The sequence below is a fragment of the Melospiza georgiana genome, chromosome 8, assembly GCF_028018845.1.
Source record: "Melospiza georgiana isolate bMelGeo1 chromosome 8, bMelGeo1.pri, whole genome shotgun sequence".
NCBI lineage: Eukaryota > Metazoa > Chordata > Aves > Passeriformes > Passerellidae > Melospiza > Melospiza georgiana.
In genome coordinates this window covers 37,640,109-37,657,967 of record NC_080437.1, presented here as the reverse complement: position 1 = coordinate 37,657,967, position 17,859 = coordinate 37,640,109, and the positions used below count along the sequence as shown (strand labels likewise).

Below are 17,859 nucleotides of genomic sequence, written 5' to 3'. Positions count from 1 at the left end.
ATAAGCTGAGACGAGCTGAAAGAGCCTCTTCCCTGAAATGAGAGGAGAGCTCTTACCCCAGCACATCCCCAAGAGGGAATGAAGCCCCTCAGCCACGGCTGGGGTTAATATACCCCTGATGGTGCCCGCCTCTCGTTCCCATGGCACCCAGGAAAAGGGAGGGGGCGAATCCCACCAAGCCCTCAGAGCAGCTGCAGCTGTTTAGCTCCTCTGACTCACATTCAAGGGCAGTAAAGGGCTTGTTATAGAAGAAAACTCTTCAGAAAAGTAACCGTGCTTTCTTTTTTGCAACAACTACTTGGAGCAGAAGAACAGAAAACTGGCAAGATATAAAACTTTGTGGTAAGGTTACATAGCTGGATAAATTGGGTGATTGGGTAATTTGCTGTTACCTTACATAATTATTCTGTGTTTAACAAAAGCCATCTAATAAATTCACACCCAAAACTCCAGCAGCCCAGCTGGCCCTACCAAATCTCTATGTTTATGCATACAGTAAACAAAACCAAAATCCCAGTAATACCTATGAGAACTCTGTGAAAGAAACCTATTGAAATTGATCCTACCTCAAATACAAAACAACCCATCCAAAGTTAGCTTCACTCAAAAAACAATTTACACAGAGTTAATAATACCAAGAAATAAAACAACACACCATATATCACCAATGAATATAACAGTGAAGAAAAAAAAAACACTTTTTTTTTTGTTTTTTAAACTAACTTCTTTTATTAGCTAGAACAAAAGATTTTGCCAGGACTGTAACAACAACTTCTTCTCCTTCTGAAATGTCCCTTCTTCTTCCCAAATTCCTTACAACTTCTGAATTTACATCCAAGCAAAAAGCAAAATTCGTGCACTTGTGCATTCGATGCTCCTGTCAGATTCTCTGTTTCCCTCCACATCTTCTTACACTTTCAGTCTTCACGCTGTCCTGCCGTGATGAGTTTGACGGAAGAATTGGTAAACGTTAAGAGAGGATTTCCCTGCCTCCCTCCCCAGAGCTGGTTTCCTTAGCGCATTTCACTCAATCCCAAGCCGGCAACGATGCACGCTCACCTCAAGGCTCACAGCTGCTCGGCTAAACTCGGCTCTAGTCGGCTAAACTCGGCCATTGTCATCTGCATTCGGCTGGACTCGACCCTTCGGCACGGCTCGGCTCCCTTCGGCCGGACTCGGAGCTGTTCTGTGCGCTCGGGGCGCCTCGGCTCGCTTCGGCCGAACTCGGAGCCGATCAGTGCGCTCAGCGCGGCTCGGCTCGCTTCGGCAGAACTCGGAGCCGATCAGTGCGCTCAGCGCGGCTCGGCTCGCTTCGGCAGAACTCGGAGCCGCTCTGTGCGCTCGGCGCGGCTCGCCTCGCTTCGGCCGAACTCGGAGCCGCTCTCTGCGCTCGGGGCGCCTCGGCTCACTTCGGCAGAACTCGGAGCCGCTCTGTGCGCTCGGCGCGGCTCGCCTCGCTTCGGCCGAACTCGGAGCCGCTCTGTACGATCGGCGCGGCTCGGCTCGCCTCGCTTCGGCCGAACTCGGAGCCGCTCTGCGCGCTCGGTGCGGCTCGGCTCGCCTCGCTTCGGCCGAACTCGGAGCCGCTCTGTGCGCTCGGCGCGGCTCGGCTCGCCTCGCTTCGGCCGAACTCGGAGCCGCTCAGTGCGCGCGGCTCGGCTCGCCTCGCTTCGGCCGAACTCGGAGCCGCTCAGTGCGCTCGGCGCGGCTCGGCTTCATTCGGCCGAAATCGGAGCCGCTCTCTGCGCTCGGCGCGGCTCGGCTTCATTTGGCCGAACTCGGAGCCGCTCTCTGCGCTCGGCGCGGCCCGGCTCGCTTCGGCCCAACTCGGAGCCGCTCTGTACGTTCGGCGCGGCTCGGCTCGGCTCGGCTCCCTGACGGCGGGCAAGCGGCGCCGCCTCACGTTAAACTCGCCCGGCTCGGGGCTCTCCTGCTGCCGCGTCCCGCGGGCGGCCCGGCCATCGCACGGACACGATCGGGAGCGCGGCGTTGCACAGGAGCTCATTGGGCTGTGACCGCACTCGCGCTAATTAGCGCGCACGAGAGCAGCGGGCTCGGTTCGGCTGGGCTCGGTTCACGCAGCCTCGCAAGCCTGGCCTCGGTTCGCTCGAGGCCGTCAGACTCCGCCGGTCTCGCCTTGGTTCGGCTGAGCTCGTTCCATTAGGCCGGAGGAGGCGTCGTTCGCTCGTGTTTTTTACAAATATCTTTCCATATTGACTGTATATTTCTATATTTAGTTTTATACTTCTATAATACTTCCATTATTTCAAATAAAAACCCCGTCTCTAACCAAATAAATAAAAAAAACCCTTCTTTTAAAGGATATTGAAATATTTTTTATTTATACTTTGTATAATTATACATTCATATTTTAATTTATCGTTTCTTTGGATGTATTACATTAATAATGATATATTATATATATAAAATTTTAAAATAGATTTAAATTAGTATTTAAATTATGTATAATATCTACTGCTACAACTAATTTTTTCTTATATTTTTAATTTTTATATTTATCTGTATGTATTTATTATATATTTCTAAACTTAGATTTCTACCTTTATATTATTTGTATTTATAATTTTTACTATCAAAACCCTGCCTATTGACCAATAAAGAAAACCCGCTTTATTTAAGTATTTTAAAAATATTTTCATGCTTATAATTGTCATATTTATATTTATAATTTGTTCATTATTAGATGAGAACACACCTGCTCCTGCACCCCAGTGGGGCTCCTTCTCCTTGGGACCTTGGGGTGCCCCAACGGCATCAGAGCCCCGAGTCTTCATCCCCTTCTCCTCTATTTAGAAACTACACTACAACTTTTTTCTGGAAACAAAGACATTACCTAAATCCTCTCCCCGTGTCCCAGACAGATGGATATTCAGTTATTAGTTGGCTGGGCAGCAGTTTCTTAAATATAATGATAAACAAGATGTGAACATTTTAGCTACAAGCAAATAGGCAAATCTGAACAAGGTACTGATGGCCAGCCACTGAAGTTATTTTGAAGGAATTTTTTAAACAATAAAATACTGATACCACAAAAATAAAGCAAAAAGCTAACTACTGGCTAAGAAAAAATTAACTTTTGACAGCAACAACATTCTAACCACACAGGCTTTTTCCCGATGTCATACCTTATAACTACCTCTCTTGGGAATTCTCATCATGTATCCCAAAAGGAATAAATACCTTAGAGCGTCCTAAAGCAAAACGTAGCACACATGAGCTCCTCACACTCCCGGGAGGCCAGCACAGCGTGCACTGAGTCTGCAATGAATTCTGCTCAGTGAGGGTCTGCAAACAAAGGTTCAACTGATGAATTTAACTGATTTTAAAGGGAGGTTTTCTAAGCACTGAGGCACAACAAAGAACAAGAAACAACAATTCTTAAAAAAATCTGCAAGTTTTATTTAGCATATATGCGACTGATTTCCACGCTGTTGCTTCTCACTTTGATTCGTCTGTAGGTTCAGGAAGATGACAATGCACACTCTGCCTTCCGTGAGCCCCCCACAGCAGCTGAGCGCTGCTCCGTGTGCTCAGATCATCAGGAACTGGATTACACGTGCCCGGATGGACTGGAACTGCTCTGCTGCAGATTCAGGAGACGATGGCAGAGAGGGGCTGGCCGAGGCGTCGTCCCAATTCCATTTCTGTGTGACGAGAAGCGGTTTGTTCCCAACAGCTGCAACAATCCCCAGCTCCCTTCCGTGGTGAGTACTGATGGCACACAAATGGCAGCCTGAGGAAATCGTGTTCTGGGCTCTAAGTGGGTGGGACAGGGTCTGATTTTTTGTTTTGTACTTGTATGATGATTAGTACAGCAGGGCTCTGATGGATGACATGGCAACACAGAACTAAAAACTCCTCGATAGGATTACATCGACTTCTAGGAAAAGACAAAAGCTTAGGACCCTTCTGAAATCTACTTTTAATCCAAAGCACGGGGATTGTCAGCATGCTGCACCTTCCAGCTTTTCAAAGCAGCTTACCTCTGAAGACCAGGAAACATTGATTTCTACAGAAACAATGGGCAACCCCCAGGCTAATCTCAGCACTACTGTTTAATAGGGGACCTGCCAGCGTGCCAGTCCAGCTTCAAGAGTGCTTTACTTCAGTCTAACATCCTCACACAATTCTTCTCACACCTTCCAACCCTGAAATCTTATTTTCCCCTAAAGCTTCTCTTCATTAGCAATTTCCAAGTAACATGGTATTTTTACAACATTCAAAAATGTCATGCTGGACTGTGCTAGAGAGTACTCTGCAAATATAAGCTTAGCAAAGTTTGAATTGACTTGTCCAGAGAAAAAACCTACAAGTGAACACCTACACCTGCCTACAAAGAGCTAACAAGCCCCCGGCAGCTGCCAGCATCAAAGCACAGCGGATGTTTCTAATACAGGGTAAGGATAACAATATCACCTTTTGTTCTCTCCAGCTTCTTTTCCCTGCAGTCATATTTTGCTTCTTATGATTTTTTTAGTCTCTGTATCTTCTTGGACAGCACCGAGCCCGACGACAAGGATACGAGAGTCTTTCCCTGCCATAGGGAGAGAACCAGGAAAACAGTTAAAATAAGAACAGGGCAGTTTGAAATTCATACTTGCAACGAGAAGCAGCGCCTAACTAACAGAACAAAAGTAAACAAAGCACGACACCTCCCTGGGGACAGAAGACTTATAAACACTCCAGGATTTACAATTCTAGCGACCATCCCCTTCAGGATAGCAGCCAAGTGTCCCATGGGGTGGTGCTGCACCAAAGAACCATCTGAGAGTGCCCAAAGAGTGAAATGCACAATATTTTGCAAAGACAAAAAATCTTGCAAAATAACAAAAATACAATAGATGTAAACTACAGGGCAAGAGTACAAGTGTTACCTTTGGGAGCTGGAACCAACCAGGTGAGCACCTGATAACTGGATCCTCACCAGAGTTTGAACCCTTCAGGACACAGAAGGGTTTTCCCCAGAAACTTCACAGACTGAGTTTTGACAGAAGCACACTCGCCGGATCCTCAGAAACGTCGCCCATTCTCCAGGCGTCTGGAGAGAACTGCAAATGGCTCTCACGTAGTTGGAGCTGGTTCTGTAAGGTCTCAGGGTGAATTTCACCAGATGCAACCAAATTGGGCCACTCCCAGTGGGACAGAAGGAACCCAAAGCTTGGGTAAGCAGAGCTGCAGCAAATACTGAGGAAACAAACATAACAGCGTAAAAAATAATAAACCATCCTTTTTTTTTTCTCTTTCTTTTGTTTTTTCTTTTCTTAGTCAGATCAGCATAGCAATTAAAGAGAAGGTGAAAAACTCACCATTACTGAACATTTCATCATCGGTAAGCTGAGCATCCTTAGCACAGAGGACTCCAAAGTTAAAATTCACCGATCCCTGGGAAATAAAGCCAAATATCATATCGTAAACAATCAAACAGCAGACATAAAAATTTGTTTCCTCTCAGGACTTTCAGGTATGTATGTATCTTTGCATTACACATTAGAACATACACTTTATACCATCACCTAATACATAATAATTTACCTTTAAATTTTGATAGTATAGCATGAATTTTTAACTTAAACTGGTGATCTATCATTATTAAGTTGGTGCATAAAGTTATTTCTGCTGTCACATTCAAAAAAACATTAATTTTTTTTAACTGTAATGAGCAATTGATTTCGAAGTCATCACAAGCCCATCAAAATACAAAGCTGGGTTCACCGGACGGGTCTGTGAGCTAGAAGAAGTTAGGCTTGTTCTTCCAGAACCAATAAATCCTGTCAACAAAACCAGGATCTTTAGCCTGCTGCTGTGAAAGATTCTACAAGGATGATGGTTTGATTTGTGTTTAGAAGTTTTGATTTGAAATGGCCAGTCCAATGGATAAAGACAGTTTAAGTAGTATTACATTACTATTATTATTATTTCTATTATTATTTTTGCTAGCACTACTACTATTATTATCACCTGCTACTGGAAGAAACAAACCAGTAGCACCTATACTTAATTACTTTTATTTCCAGGAAATAATAAAGAAAAAGAACCAAACCAAAAAAAGTCACTTCCTACCTTTTATATCAAGGGATGAAAAATTTCTCTTGGGCTCTTCTCCAATTTATCAAGACTCATAGCACTGAAAGGCAAACAAAACAGTGCTTTATAGAAGGTCAAGTGCACGTTTCAAGGCTGAACCACCAACTGATTGCAGTGACAGCAGTTACAAAATGAATCCTTCCAAGGGCCTCTCTTAAATGGAATGTTCTGTGGAACTGCCATTTCTTTCCCAAAACACTAACTTCCAACACTTCCTAAACTTATTTTGCATTTTAAAAATAGAAATTAGTAAGACTCTGTGTGGAGGTCAGGTTTATTTCCTTCTAACGCACAGAGCTCTGTTCCATCACCCTTCCCTATGGCTCTACACTGAATCATGGTGAGCTTTTTAGGAGGGCTCAATAATCAATTCTATTTCTCTCTTTTCCTAGTTCTCTCTCTTCTTCAATAATTCAAGGCAAGTCAAATGAAAAATGACAAGTTCAGCATCAGAGTCACACTTTTCCCCTTTGTCTGCTCAAGAACAGGCTCTAAATCCACTTATTGCTGCCTTCAACGATTCAGACTTGCAAAACCATTCTTACATGTTTTACAGGTTTATCATAAAACCCACAGAACGCAAGCTCTGAATTACAGGAAAAGGTACACAGGCAAATATCTAAAGGGATCACTTAATTTTAAATACATACCTTGATAGAGAGCGCACTGAGAACCTTTCCGTGGGACTCTAAGGGACGCATGCTTTCTGAGCACCCTGTAAACAAGAAAAGCTACGATATGCTACAGGACATCTCCACTTTTTCCACATATTCAAATAGGATTTTTAATAAAAACAGTTCAGTTACAAAAGAAGGAAGAAAGCCAAGCTAATTTTACTCAGCTGTATTTACTGCCGATTTAGAGAAAAATGCCGGGCCGCGTCGCCCGTTGCGTCACACGCCGCGCCGGCAGCAGGGCCTGGCGGGAGCTGGAGTCTCGGGCTGACAGCCACTCATGTGCCGCGTCAGCCGTTGCGTCACACGCCGCGCCGGCAGCACGGCCTGCCGGGAGCTGTAGTCTCGGGCTGACAGCCACGGCTCCGTCCCCCGCCACCGGGAGTTGCAGTCCTTCCCGGGCATCAAATGGATCCTTCGCCCCCGGGCAGGGAAGGACCTGAGGCAGCACCGCTCCTCCCGAATGCCCTCTCTTTTTCCCTCCAACTCTTTTTCTTTTTTTAACTCTGTTTTTCACCCCTTTCCCTTTCCTTCCCTTCTGCTCTCCTGCTTTCTTTCCTTTCCTTTCCTTTTTTTTTTCCCCCCTTTTTTTTCCCTTTCCCTTTCTTTTTCTTGTATTTCTAATCTTGGTTTTCCTTTCTAGCTTTAGAATAAAAAAGCAGCAGTAGTAACTTTCAGGCTACCTGGGAGTAAAAAAAATCCCAAAACTATAATGACTGAAAGAAAACTATTTATTCCCTGGGAGCCTGAAATTTTCTACTGCTGCACATGACACAGAGCTTTTTATTCCTTCTTATATATAGTTGATATTTTATACTCACTTTATACACCGCCCCCTGTCGTCTGCACCGGCGCTGTGCAGGCAGAGCGCTGCGGCGTCGTTCGGTTCTGTTTAAATAAACTCGGCTAAATTAGGCTTGGTTCGGCTTAGGTCTAAAATCGTTTCGGTTAGGCTTTTCGTCTAAATTCGGCTTTTCCGGCTCTTCGGCAGAACTTCGGCCCGGTTGGGCTAAAGTCGGTCATATTCGGCTCTTTGCCTAAATGCGGCCAATGTCGGCTACACTCGGTACCGGTTACACTCGGCTATCATCGGCTCTTCGTCTCAAGTCGGCCGTGTTCGGCTACAGTCGGTTCTTCGTCTCAAGTCGGCTGTGTTCGGCTACACTCGGCTCTTCGGCTCAACTCGGCTATTTTCGGCTGCACTGGGCTCTTCGGTTCAAGTCGGTTATTGTCGGCTAAACTCGTCTCTTCGGCCCAACTCGGCTATTTTCGGCTGCACTGGGCTCTTCGGTTAAACTCGGCTGTTTCCGGCCACACTCGGCTCTTCGGGGAAACTCGGCTGTGTCCGGCCACACTCGGCTCTTCGGCTCTGCGGAACAATTCGGCCCGGCTCGGCTCCCTCGGGGCGGGAAGGCGGCCGTGAGAGGACCCCGGCACAGCGAGGCGTTTACCCAGATGCCTCTCACAAACCCGCCGAAACACGCCCGCCCGCGGCGCCGCTGAGACCACAGCATGTGTCGGGTACACTTGAAACGCCATAGAAAATACCACCGGGGCCGCGCCGGGGTCGGTATTCCATGCAGGCAGTCCAGTTACACCCACCCCGGTCCTCCACTTCCCCGCCCTTTTCGCCGCCCTGCTGAGAAGGTCAATTAAAAGTCCGCGACATCCGCGACGCGCCACTCCCAAGGTGGCGGCCTCTCGGTGCAGGGCTACAGTACCGCGCTCTGCCCACGAGATGGCAGCACTGCCGCCCGCCCCGGCCGGGGGCGCAGCGCGCCTCGGGGCTGCGGGCAGCGAAGGCGGCAAAAAAGAACAGGGGCGACCCCCGCCGAAAACTGCTCTGAAATAAACGCCCCAAAACAACCGGGAAGAGGAAAAATAAACTTCTGCCTCTAATCTAATAGGATAAAACAAAACAAAACCCCAACAATTTCTTTAAAATACAAAATTAAAAATTTTATAAATTGTTTTTTTCATATTCATATTCACATTTCTATTTAATAATGTATATTGTTCTACACTGTCCATTTATACATTTGTTTTTATGAATACATTTCTATTCCATATTGCATATATCCCTAAAACTTAAATTTATTTTTATATTTTTATACATATTTTTACATAGTAAGTATATATTTCTGTTAGGATTTTTACTTCTCTAACACTCACAGTACTCAAAATAAAACCCCTGCCTCTACCCCATACATGGCAAATAAAACCCCCTTTCATTTCAACTGTATTTAAATTTTTTTAAAAAATATTTTTCAAATTTATATTTAAAATGTTTACTGATGTATGATCGATTTTGCATTTATATTTAGCGATTTATTTATAAATTTATATTCTATGTTACATGTGTTCCTATTACTTATATTTTTATATACTTTTACTCATATCTTTATATATTTATTATATCTTTCTGTGTTAGGATTTTTACATCTGTAACACATTATTTAAAATAAAACCCCTGCCTCTACCCACATTAAAGCCAAAAAGAACCTCAGTCTTCTCAACTGTATTTAAATATTTTTTAAAATTCTATTTTCCAGGTTCATATTCACTTTTACATTTAAAATGCATACTAATGTATACTCTTATTTGTATTCTCCAATCCATCTCTTCCTATTATTTATATTTACTTATATTTTGTGTTTATATATATATTTATATCTTGATTTTATATCTCAATATTTAGAAATATATAACAATAATATCTACATTCATATTATTTAAAATAAAAACCCTGCCTCTAACCCAATAATAAAAAAGACCCAAACTCTTTCTTTTAAAAAATATTTAAATAGCTTTTATCCTTATGTCTGATTTTTACATTCCTATTTGTATTTATAATAATGTATGTTAATGTCTATTGCTTACTTATACATTTATCTTTAGCAATGTCAAGTTATGAATAAATTTACATTCTATATTACATCTGATGCGAGTAGTTATTTATATATTTTTATACATATTTTTATACATTGATTAAATATTTCTGCGTCAAGATTTTTACTTCTCTAACACTTATAATATTCAAAATAAAACCCCTGCCTCTACTTAAATAAAAGCCAAAACATTCCCTTTCTTTTAAACTATATTTACATATTTTTATATTTATATTCACGTATAATGTTATTTATATGCTATACTACAACTCTTCATATTACTTACATATATTTATATATAAATTTATAGTCATGCTTTAGCAATTTCTCTTTATATATTTATTATATATTCCTATCTTAAGATCCACATTTCTATATTCCTTATATTATTTAAAATAAAACTCCTGCCTCTAACCAAATAAAAACCAAGGACACCCCTTTATTTGAACCAGATTTAAAATGCAGGAAGTAAATTTATTTTTCAAAATTATAGTGATATTTATATGGATATTTTTATTTATTTTATTCATAGATATATATATATTAGAGAGAACCTTCTAATATAATAATAGATATATATTTTCTGTATTGTATATTTCTTTTACTCATATTTATTTAAATTAAATATTTATAGAGATTTGTATTTGTATATATATTTGTATATCTGAATTGATATTTTATTTCTGTCATTTATTTAAAAACCCCAGCCTATAACCTAATAACACCCCCAATTTATTTTAACTCTATTTAAATATTTTTATATTTACAATCTATATTTATTTATCTTTGTGTGTATATATATAAATATAAGAGACTATCATTTATCTATGTGATAATATGTTACAATTATATACCATGTATTATAGTTTTATGTATGTATCTGTTATCTATATTTATGTTTACCACTCTAATTTTAGATTTATTTTTAAATGTATATTTATTTCTATTTTCATCTCTATATTAAACCATAGAAGTTCATTAGCCCGACACACCAGAGCCACAACAATACTGTACCTTTGTCAGCACCGGCACGCAGCACACGCCCATCCCATCGCAGCACAGCAAAACAAAACCTGTTTCTATTACTAACGGAACAAATATCCCACAACGTCATTGAACCCTAATAAAAACTCAAATAAACCTAACTGTAAATAAATGTTAAATCCCACTATAAAGTGGCCCAAAACCTCCGCACATGCTCATCATAAACTTCCTCCTAAAATGATATCTCAAAAACCCCAAAAAACTCAAACACACCTTGAAAATGACACAACTGCTAATAAAAACTAACACCCAATAAAAATTAAATCAAACCAACTCACTAGACTCAAAACTGCACAACTGACCCTAAACATTACTAAAAAAAGTCCCCAAAGCTCTACCTTTATGCTAATGCACAAATAATAACCTATGATCTACCAAAGTTATTTGAAAAAATTTAAAAAAATAATTAAAACCATGAAAATAAAAAACCTAAACTATTAAAATACTAAAAAATATCACTACCTAAATTAAAAAACATATTGCCTATAAAAACCCACCATATAAATGCTCCTGTCCCAAAAAATAAAAATAAAAAAAACTATCCAACCAGAAAGAAATCAGAACTTAGGAACACCAAAACCATAATGTCCAAAAGGTCACACCACATCCCTTATCATACACCAACTACAAACAAGATAAAACAATACAATGAATTCTTAAAAACCACCTTAAAACCACTACACTGAAAAACATTTCAAAAATTAAAAACTGCATTTAACAAAAGCCATCTAATAAATTCACACCCAAAACTCCAGCAGCCCAGCTGGCCCTACCAAAGCTCTAGGTTCATACATACAGTAAACAAAACCAAAATCCCAGTAATACCCATCAGAAATCTATGAAAGAACCCTACTGAAATTAATCCTGCCTCAAATACAAACCAACCCATCCAGAAAGTCAGCTTCACTCAAAAAACAATTTACACAGAGTTAATAATACCAAGAAATAAAACAACACACCATATACCACCAATGCATATCATAGTGAAGGAAAAAAAAACCACTACATTTTTTCCTTTTTGTTTTTTAAACTAACTTCTTTTATTAGCTAGAACAAAAGCTTTTGCCAGGACTGTAGCAACAACAACAACTTCTTTTTCTTCTTCTCCTTCTGAAATGTCCCTTCTCACTCCCAAATTCCTTTCAACTCCTGAGTTTACATCCAAGCAAAAAGCAAAATTCGTGCACTCGTGCGTTCGCTGCTCCTGTCAGATTCTCTGTTTCCCTCCACATCTTCTTACACTTTCAGTCCTCACGCTGTCCCGCCGTGATGAGTCTGACAGAAGAATTGGCACATGTTAACAGAGCATTTCCCTCCCTCCCTCCCTCCCTCTGCTTTCCTCAGCGCATTTCAATCCATCCCAGGCCTGCAGTGATGCACGCTCACCCCAAAGCTCACAGCAAGCATGCAGCAGCTCAGGCTCACTCGGCTCCAGGGCCCAGAGCCTGCAGGCCCTGCAGCTGCCACACGGATGGACCTGGTTCCCTCCCCGGGTGCCCAGAGGGAAACCTGAGGGCAGGCGTCCACCCCAAGGGGGCACCCGCAGCCCCGGGCAGGCATGGAGTCGCCGGCTGCTCTCTGGGGACGACACCCTCCCTGCAGGCCACACTGCCTCGTCCTCTCCCTCCCTGGGGGACAGGCACCTCCAGGGTCTGTGACCAGCCCCCTTCCGTCAGCATCCAGGGGCTCTGTCAGAGCCAGAGGGCTCAATTCGTGGTGAGTACCGATGGCACACAAATGGCAGCCCGAGGAAATCGTGTTCTGGGCTCTAAGTGCTTGGGACAGGGTCTGATTTTTTGTTTTGTACTTGTATGATGATTAGTACAGCAGGGCTCTGATGGACGACATGGCAACACAGAACTAAAAACTCCTCGATAGGATTACATCGACTTCTAGGAAAAGACAAAAGCTTAGGACCCTTCTGAAATCTACTTTTAATCCAAAGCACGGGGATTGTCAGCATGCTGCACCTTCCAGCTTTTCAAAGCAGCTTCCCTCTGAAGACCAGGAAACATTGATTTCTACAGAAACAATGGGCAACCCCCAGGCTAATCTCAGCACTACTGTTTAATAGGGGACCTGCCAGCGTGCCAGTCCAGCTTCAAGTGTGCTTTACTTCAGTCTAACATCCCCACACAATTCTTCTCACATCTCCCAACCCTCACATCATATTTTCCCCTAAAGCTTCTCTTCATTAGCAATTTCCAAGTAACATGGTATTTTTACAACATTCAAAAATGTCATGCTGGACTGTGCTAGAGAGTAATCTGCAAATATAAGCTTAGCAAAGTTTGAATTGACTTGAACAGAGAAAAAAACTACAAGTGAACACCTACACCTGCCTACAAAGAGCTAACAAGCCCCTGGCAGCTGCCAGCATCAAAGCACAGCGGATGTCTCTAATACAGGGTAAGGATAACAATATCACCTTCTGTTCTCTCCAGCTTCTTTTCCCTGCAGTCATATTTTGCTTCTTATGATTTTTTTAGTCTCTGTATCTTCTTGGACACCACCGAGCCCGACGACAAGGATACGAGAGTCTTTCCCTGCCGGACAGAGAGAACCAGGAAAACAGTTAAAATAAGAACAGGGCAGTTTGAAATTCATACTTGCAACGAGAAGCAGCGCCTAACCAACAGAACAAAAGTAAACCAAGCATGATACCTCCCTGGGGACAGAAGACTTATAAACTCTCCAGGATTCACAATTCTAGCCACCAACCCCTTCAGGACAGCAGCCAAGTGTCCCATGGGGTGGTGCTGCACCAAAGAACCATCTGAGAGGTTCCAAAGAGTGAAATGCACAATATTTTGCAAAGACAAAAAATCCTGCAAAATAACAAAAATACAATAGATGTAAACTACAGGGCAAGAGTACAAGTGTTACCTTTGACAGCTGGAACCATCCAGGTGAGCACCTCATAACTGGATCCTCGCCAGAGTTTGAACCCTTCAGGACACAGAAGGGTTTTCCCCAGAAATTTCACAGACTGAGTTTTGACAGAAGCACGCTCGCCGGATCCTCAGAAACGTCGCCCATTCTCCAGGCGTCTGGAGAGAACTGCAAATGGCTCTCACGTAGTTGGAGCTGGTTCTGTAAGGTCTCAGGGTGAATTTCACCAGATGCAACTGAATTGGGCCACTCCCAGTGGGACAGAAGGAACCCAAAGCTTGTTTTACCCAAACCTTGGGTAAGCACAGCTCCAGCAAATACTGAGGAAACAGACATAACAGGGTAAAAATAATAAAACTATTGCTTTTTCTTTAATCTTGCCTTTTTTTTTTTTTTTATTCAGATGAGCAAAACAATGAAGGAGAAGGTGAAAAACTCACCATTACTGAACATTTCATCATCTGTAAGCTGAGCATCCTTAGCATAGAGGACTCCAGAGTTAAAATTCACTGATCCCTGGGAAATAAAACCAAATATATGACAAACAGTCAAACAGAAGGCGTAAAAATTTGTTTCCTCTCCGGACTTTCAAGTACGTATCTTTGTATATATCCTACACATTACAACATACACTTTACACCATCTCCTAATATATAATAATTTACCTTTAAACTTTGATAGTATAGTGTGGAGAAATGGCTCCATGACAGAGGTCACGCAGACATTCGCTCGTTAGCCGACCAGGAGTTGGGAAAGTACCGAACACAGGTATTTTTGAGTTTTGCACCTGCAAGATAGCGTGTGCCTGGGCCTAGCTGGGTAGGATAACAAGTAGACAGAGAGACGTGGGAAATAGGGAATGTAGGCCCAAAGGAATGAGGAAGAGTTGATGGTATAGTTTAACCAATAGATCGCTTGGCTTACAGAATATTCATAAGCTTATTATGTGCTGTATAAGTGTCTGATACTCTCTGCAATAAACATAGCTTGCTGATCTCATATTGAGTGTCCGAGTCTTCCCTCACCCAAGAGTATAGCATAAAATTATTAACTAAAATTGGTGATCTATTATTATTAAGTTGTGCTTAAAGTTATTTTTGCTGTCATGTTCAAAACAATTTTTTTTTTTTTTACTGTAATGAATGAGCAATTGATCTCAAAGTCATCACAAGCCCATCAAAAAAACAAAGCTCTATTCACCGGGCAGGTCTGTGAGCTAGAGGGTAGTTAGGCTTGTACTTACCTCTTGCTCTTCATGAACCAATAAATCCTGTCAACAAAACCAGGATCTTTAGCCCACTCCTATTAAAGATTCTACAAGGATGATGGTTTGATTTGTGTTTAGAAGTTTAGATTTAAAATGGCCAGTTCAATGGATAAATAAAGACAGTTTAAGTAGTATTACTTTACTCTTATTATTATTATTATTGGTATTAGTATTATCAGCTACTGGAAGAAACAAACCAGTAGTATCTATACTTAATTACTTCTATTTCCAGAAAACAATAAAGAAAAAGAACCAAACCAAAAAAAGTCACTTCCTACCTTTTGTATCTCAGGATGATGAATTTCTCTTGGGCACTTCTCCAATTTATCAAGACTCATAGCACTGAAAGGCAAACAAAACAGTGCTTTATAGAAGGCCAAGTGCATGTTTCAAGGCTGAACCACCAACTGACTGCAGTGACAGCAGTTACAACATGAATCAGTCCAAGGGCCTCTCTTAAATGGAATGGAATGTTTTGTGGAACTGCCATTTCTTTCCCAAAATACTAACTTCCAACACTTCCTAAACTTATTTTGCATTTTAAAAACAGAAATTAGTAAGACTCTGTGTGGACATCAGGTTTATTTCCTTCTAATGCACAGAGCTCTGTTCCATCATCCTTCACTTTGGCTCTACACAGAATCATGGTGAGCTTTTTAGGAGTGCTCAATAATCAATTCTATTTCTTTTCCTAGTTCTCTCTCTTCTTCAATAATTAAAGGCAAGTCAAATGAAAAATGACAAGTTCAGCATCAGAGTCACACTTTTCCCCTTTGTCTGCTCAAGAACAGCTTTAAATCCACTTATTGCTGCCTTCAACGATTCAGACTTGCAAAACCATTCTTACATGTTTTACAGGTTTATCATAAAACCCACAGAACACAAGCTCTGAATTACAGGAAAAGGTACACAGGCAAATATCTAAACTGATTACTTATTTGAAAACACATACCTTAATTCAGATTTCACCCAGAATGTTTCTGTGGGACACTAAGGGAGACATATTTTGTGAGTACCCTGTAAACGAGAAAAGCTAGCATAGATTACAGGACATACCCACTTTTTCTGCATATTCAAATAGAATTATTAATAAAAACAATTAAGTTTAAAAAGAAGGAAGATAACCAAGGTAATTTTACTCAGCTATATTTACTCCCGATTTAGAGAAAAAAAAAAAGGCCCGGGTGCTGCAAAGAAAAAAAAAGTGAACCACAAACGCTTACAGTAGAATTTTAAAACAATCGCTTGGATAAAAGAATCTTATGGAACGTGAAGTAGAAAAAAAGTGAAACCACTATCAGACCTGCCTATTTTCTCACCAGTGTACAAGAAAATCCTAAAAGCAGTATGAAGTCACTGCCTAAAACTGGTCATGGGACGTAACCAAGAACAATTTAGGCATTTGCTAATCTAGACAGAAACCTTTTCTGGATGCTAGTGTCAAATCACAAGTTTTGTCTTTCAGAAGCTCGACAATGCTGGAAAGCATTTTCCCCGGGGCTCGGGAGGGCAGGGGCGGAAGGGGGGGTGGCTTTGCAGCTCGCACCTGTGCCATCCGAAGCATACAGCCCGCCTGCTCCCTGCGCTGGGCATTCTCCCGGCCATCTCTGGCTTTACCGCCCAGCGCCGCTCCATCCGCTGTCACGGCACAAAGAGCCACGGGCACTAACGCAGGCAGCAGCCCCGTCATGCCGGCGATACCGCATCGCTCCCTGCTCGCAGCGCCCAACACGCGGCGGAGCCGCCTCCGCCCGCAGCACCGGCAGCAGCCCGAGGGAGACGGCTGCAGCTCGGGGGCTCCTCCGGCGCCTCCGCCAACCCGAGGGCGGCCGCCCCACCGGGACCGCGGCAGCGCCCGGCGCCGCTCGCCCGGGGCGGCTCCTGCAGCTCCCGGCCCGCGGCAGCAAAGCACCGCCTCGCCCTCCGCCATCGGCGGGCGGCAGCGCCCCCGCCCCCGGCACCGCTGAGGGAGGCCGAGGAACCGGGCGGACGCTCATTCCGCGCTGCTCAGCACCGGGCGGGCGGCCAGACGGAGGCTGCGCCCCTCCAGCGTCGCCGTCCCGCGCGGGAGAGGCGCCGGCAGCTGCCCGCGCACAGCCCCGCGCGACCGCCTGGCACGCCAGCCACTCATGTGCCGCGTCGGCCGTTGCGTCACACGCCGCGGCAGCAGCACGGCCTGCCGGGAGTTGTAGTCTCGGGCTGACAGCCACAGCTCCGTCCCCCGGGAGCCACCGGCAGCTGCAGTCCCTCCTGGGCATCAAACGGGTCCTTCGCCCCACGGCGGGGAAGCACCTGAGGCAGCACCGCTCCTCCCGAATGTCCTCTCTTTTTCCCTCCAACTCTTTTTACTTTTTTCACTCGGTTTTTTTTTTTCACCACTTCCCTTCCTTCTTGCTCTCCTGCTTCCTTTCCTTTCCTTTCCTTTCCTTTCCTTTCCTTTCCTTTCCTTTCCTTTCCTTTCCTTTCCTTTCCTTTCCTTTCCTTTCCTTTCCTTTCCTTTTCCCTTCCCCTTTCTTGTATTTCTAATCTTGGTTTACCTTTCCACCTTTAGAATAAAAAAGCAGCAGTTCTGTGTCACGTACAGCAGTAGAAACTTTCAGGCTACCCGGGAGTAAAAAAAAAAACTCCAAAACGAAAATGATTTAAAGAAAACTATTTATTCCCTGGGAGCCTGAAATTTTCTACTGCTGCACGTGACACAGAGCTTTTATTCCTTCTTATAGATAGTTGATATTTTATATAAATTTATAGTTTATATTGATGCATTATATTAATAACTATATATAATATGCACCTTGTTCAAAAAATATACGGGAATTATTTTTTAAATTATTTACCATATCTACTGCTACAACTTATTTTTCCTTATATTTCTAATTTTTATATAAATCTTTAATGTGTTTATGATATATTTCTATGCTTGTATTTCTACCTTTATATTATTTGTATTTGTAATTTTTACACGAAAACCCCTGCTTTGGCAAAGAAA

At 42.6% G+C, this 17,859-nt stretch overlaps 1 long non-coding RNA gene across 3 annotated transcripts; it reads right to left on the bottom strand.

The window, feature by feature from the left end:
- Positions 1-5,004: 5,004 nt before the first annotated feature.
- Positions 5,005-16,407, bottom strand: LOC131086258 (uncharacterized). Of its 3 annotated transcripts, none has more exons than XR_009114744.1 (4): positions 6,756-6,825; positions 6,082-6,145; positions 5,328-5,403; positions 5,005-5,205 (listed from the first exon to the last, which is right to left on the bottom strand). It is a non-coding gene; the product is annotated as an uncharacterized LOC131086258 (long non-coding RNA). The 3 variants fall into 3 exon arrangements; XR_009114743.1 differs by lacking the exons at positions 5,328-5,403; positions 6,082-6,145; positions 6,756-6,825 and adding exons at positions 14,044-14,119; positions 14,269-15,212; positions 15,823-16,407 and having other exon boundaries at positions 5,008-5,205; XR_009114742.1 differs by lacking the exons at positions 5,005-5,205; positions 5,328-5,403; positions 6,082-6,145; positions 6,756-6,825 and adding exons at positions 13,968-14,119; positions 14,269-15,212; positions 15,823-16,407.
- Positions 16,408-17,859: the final 1,452 nt, after the last annotated feature.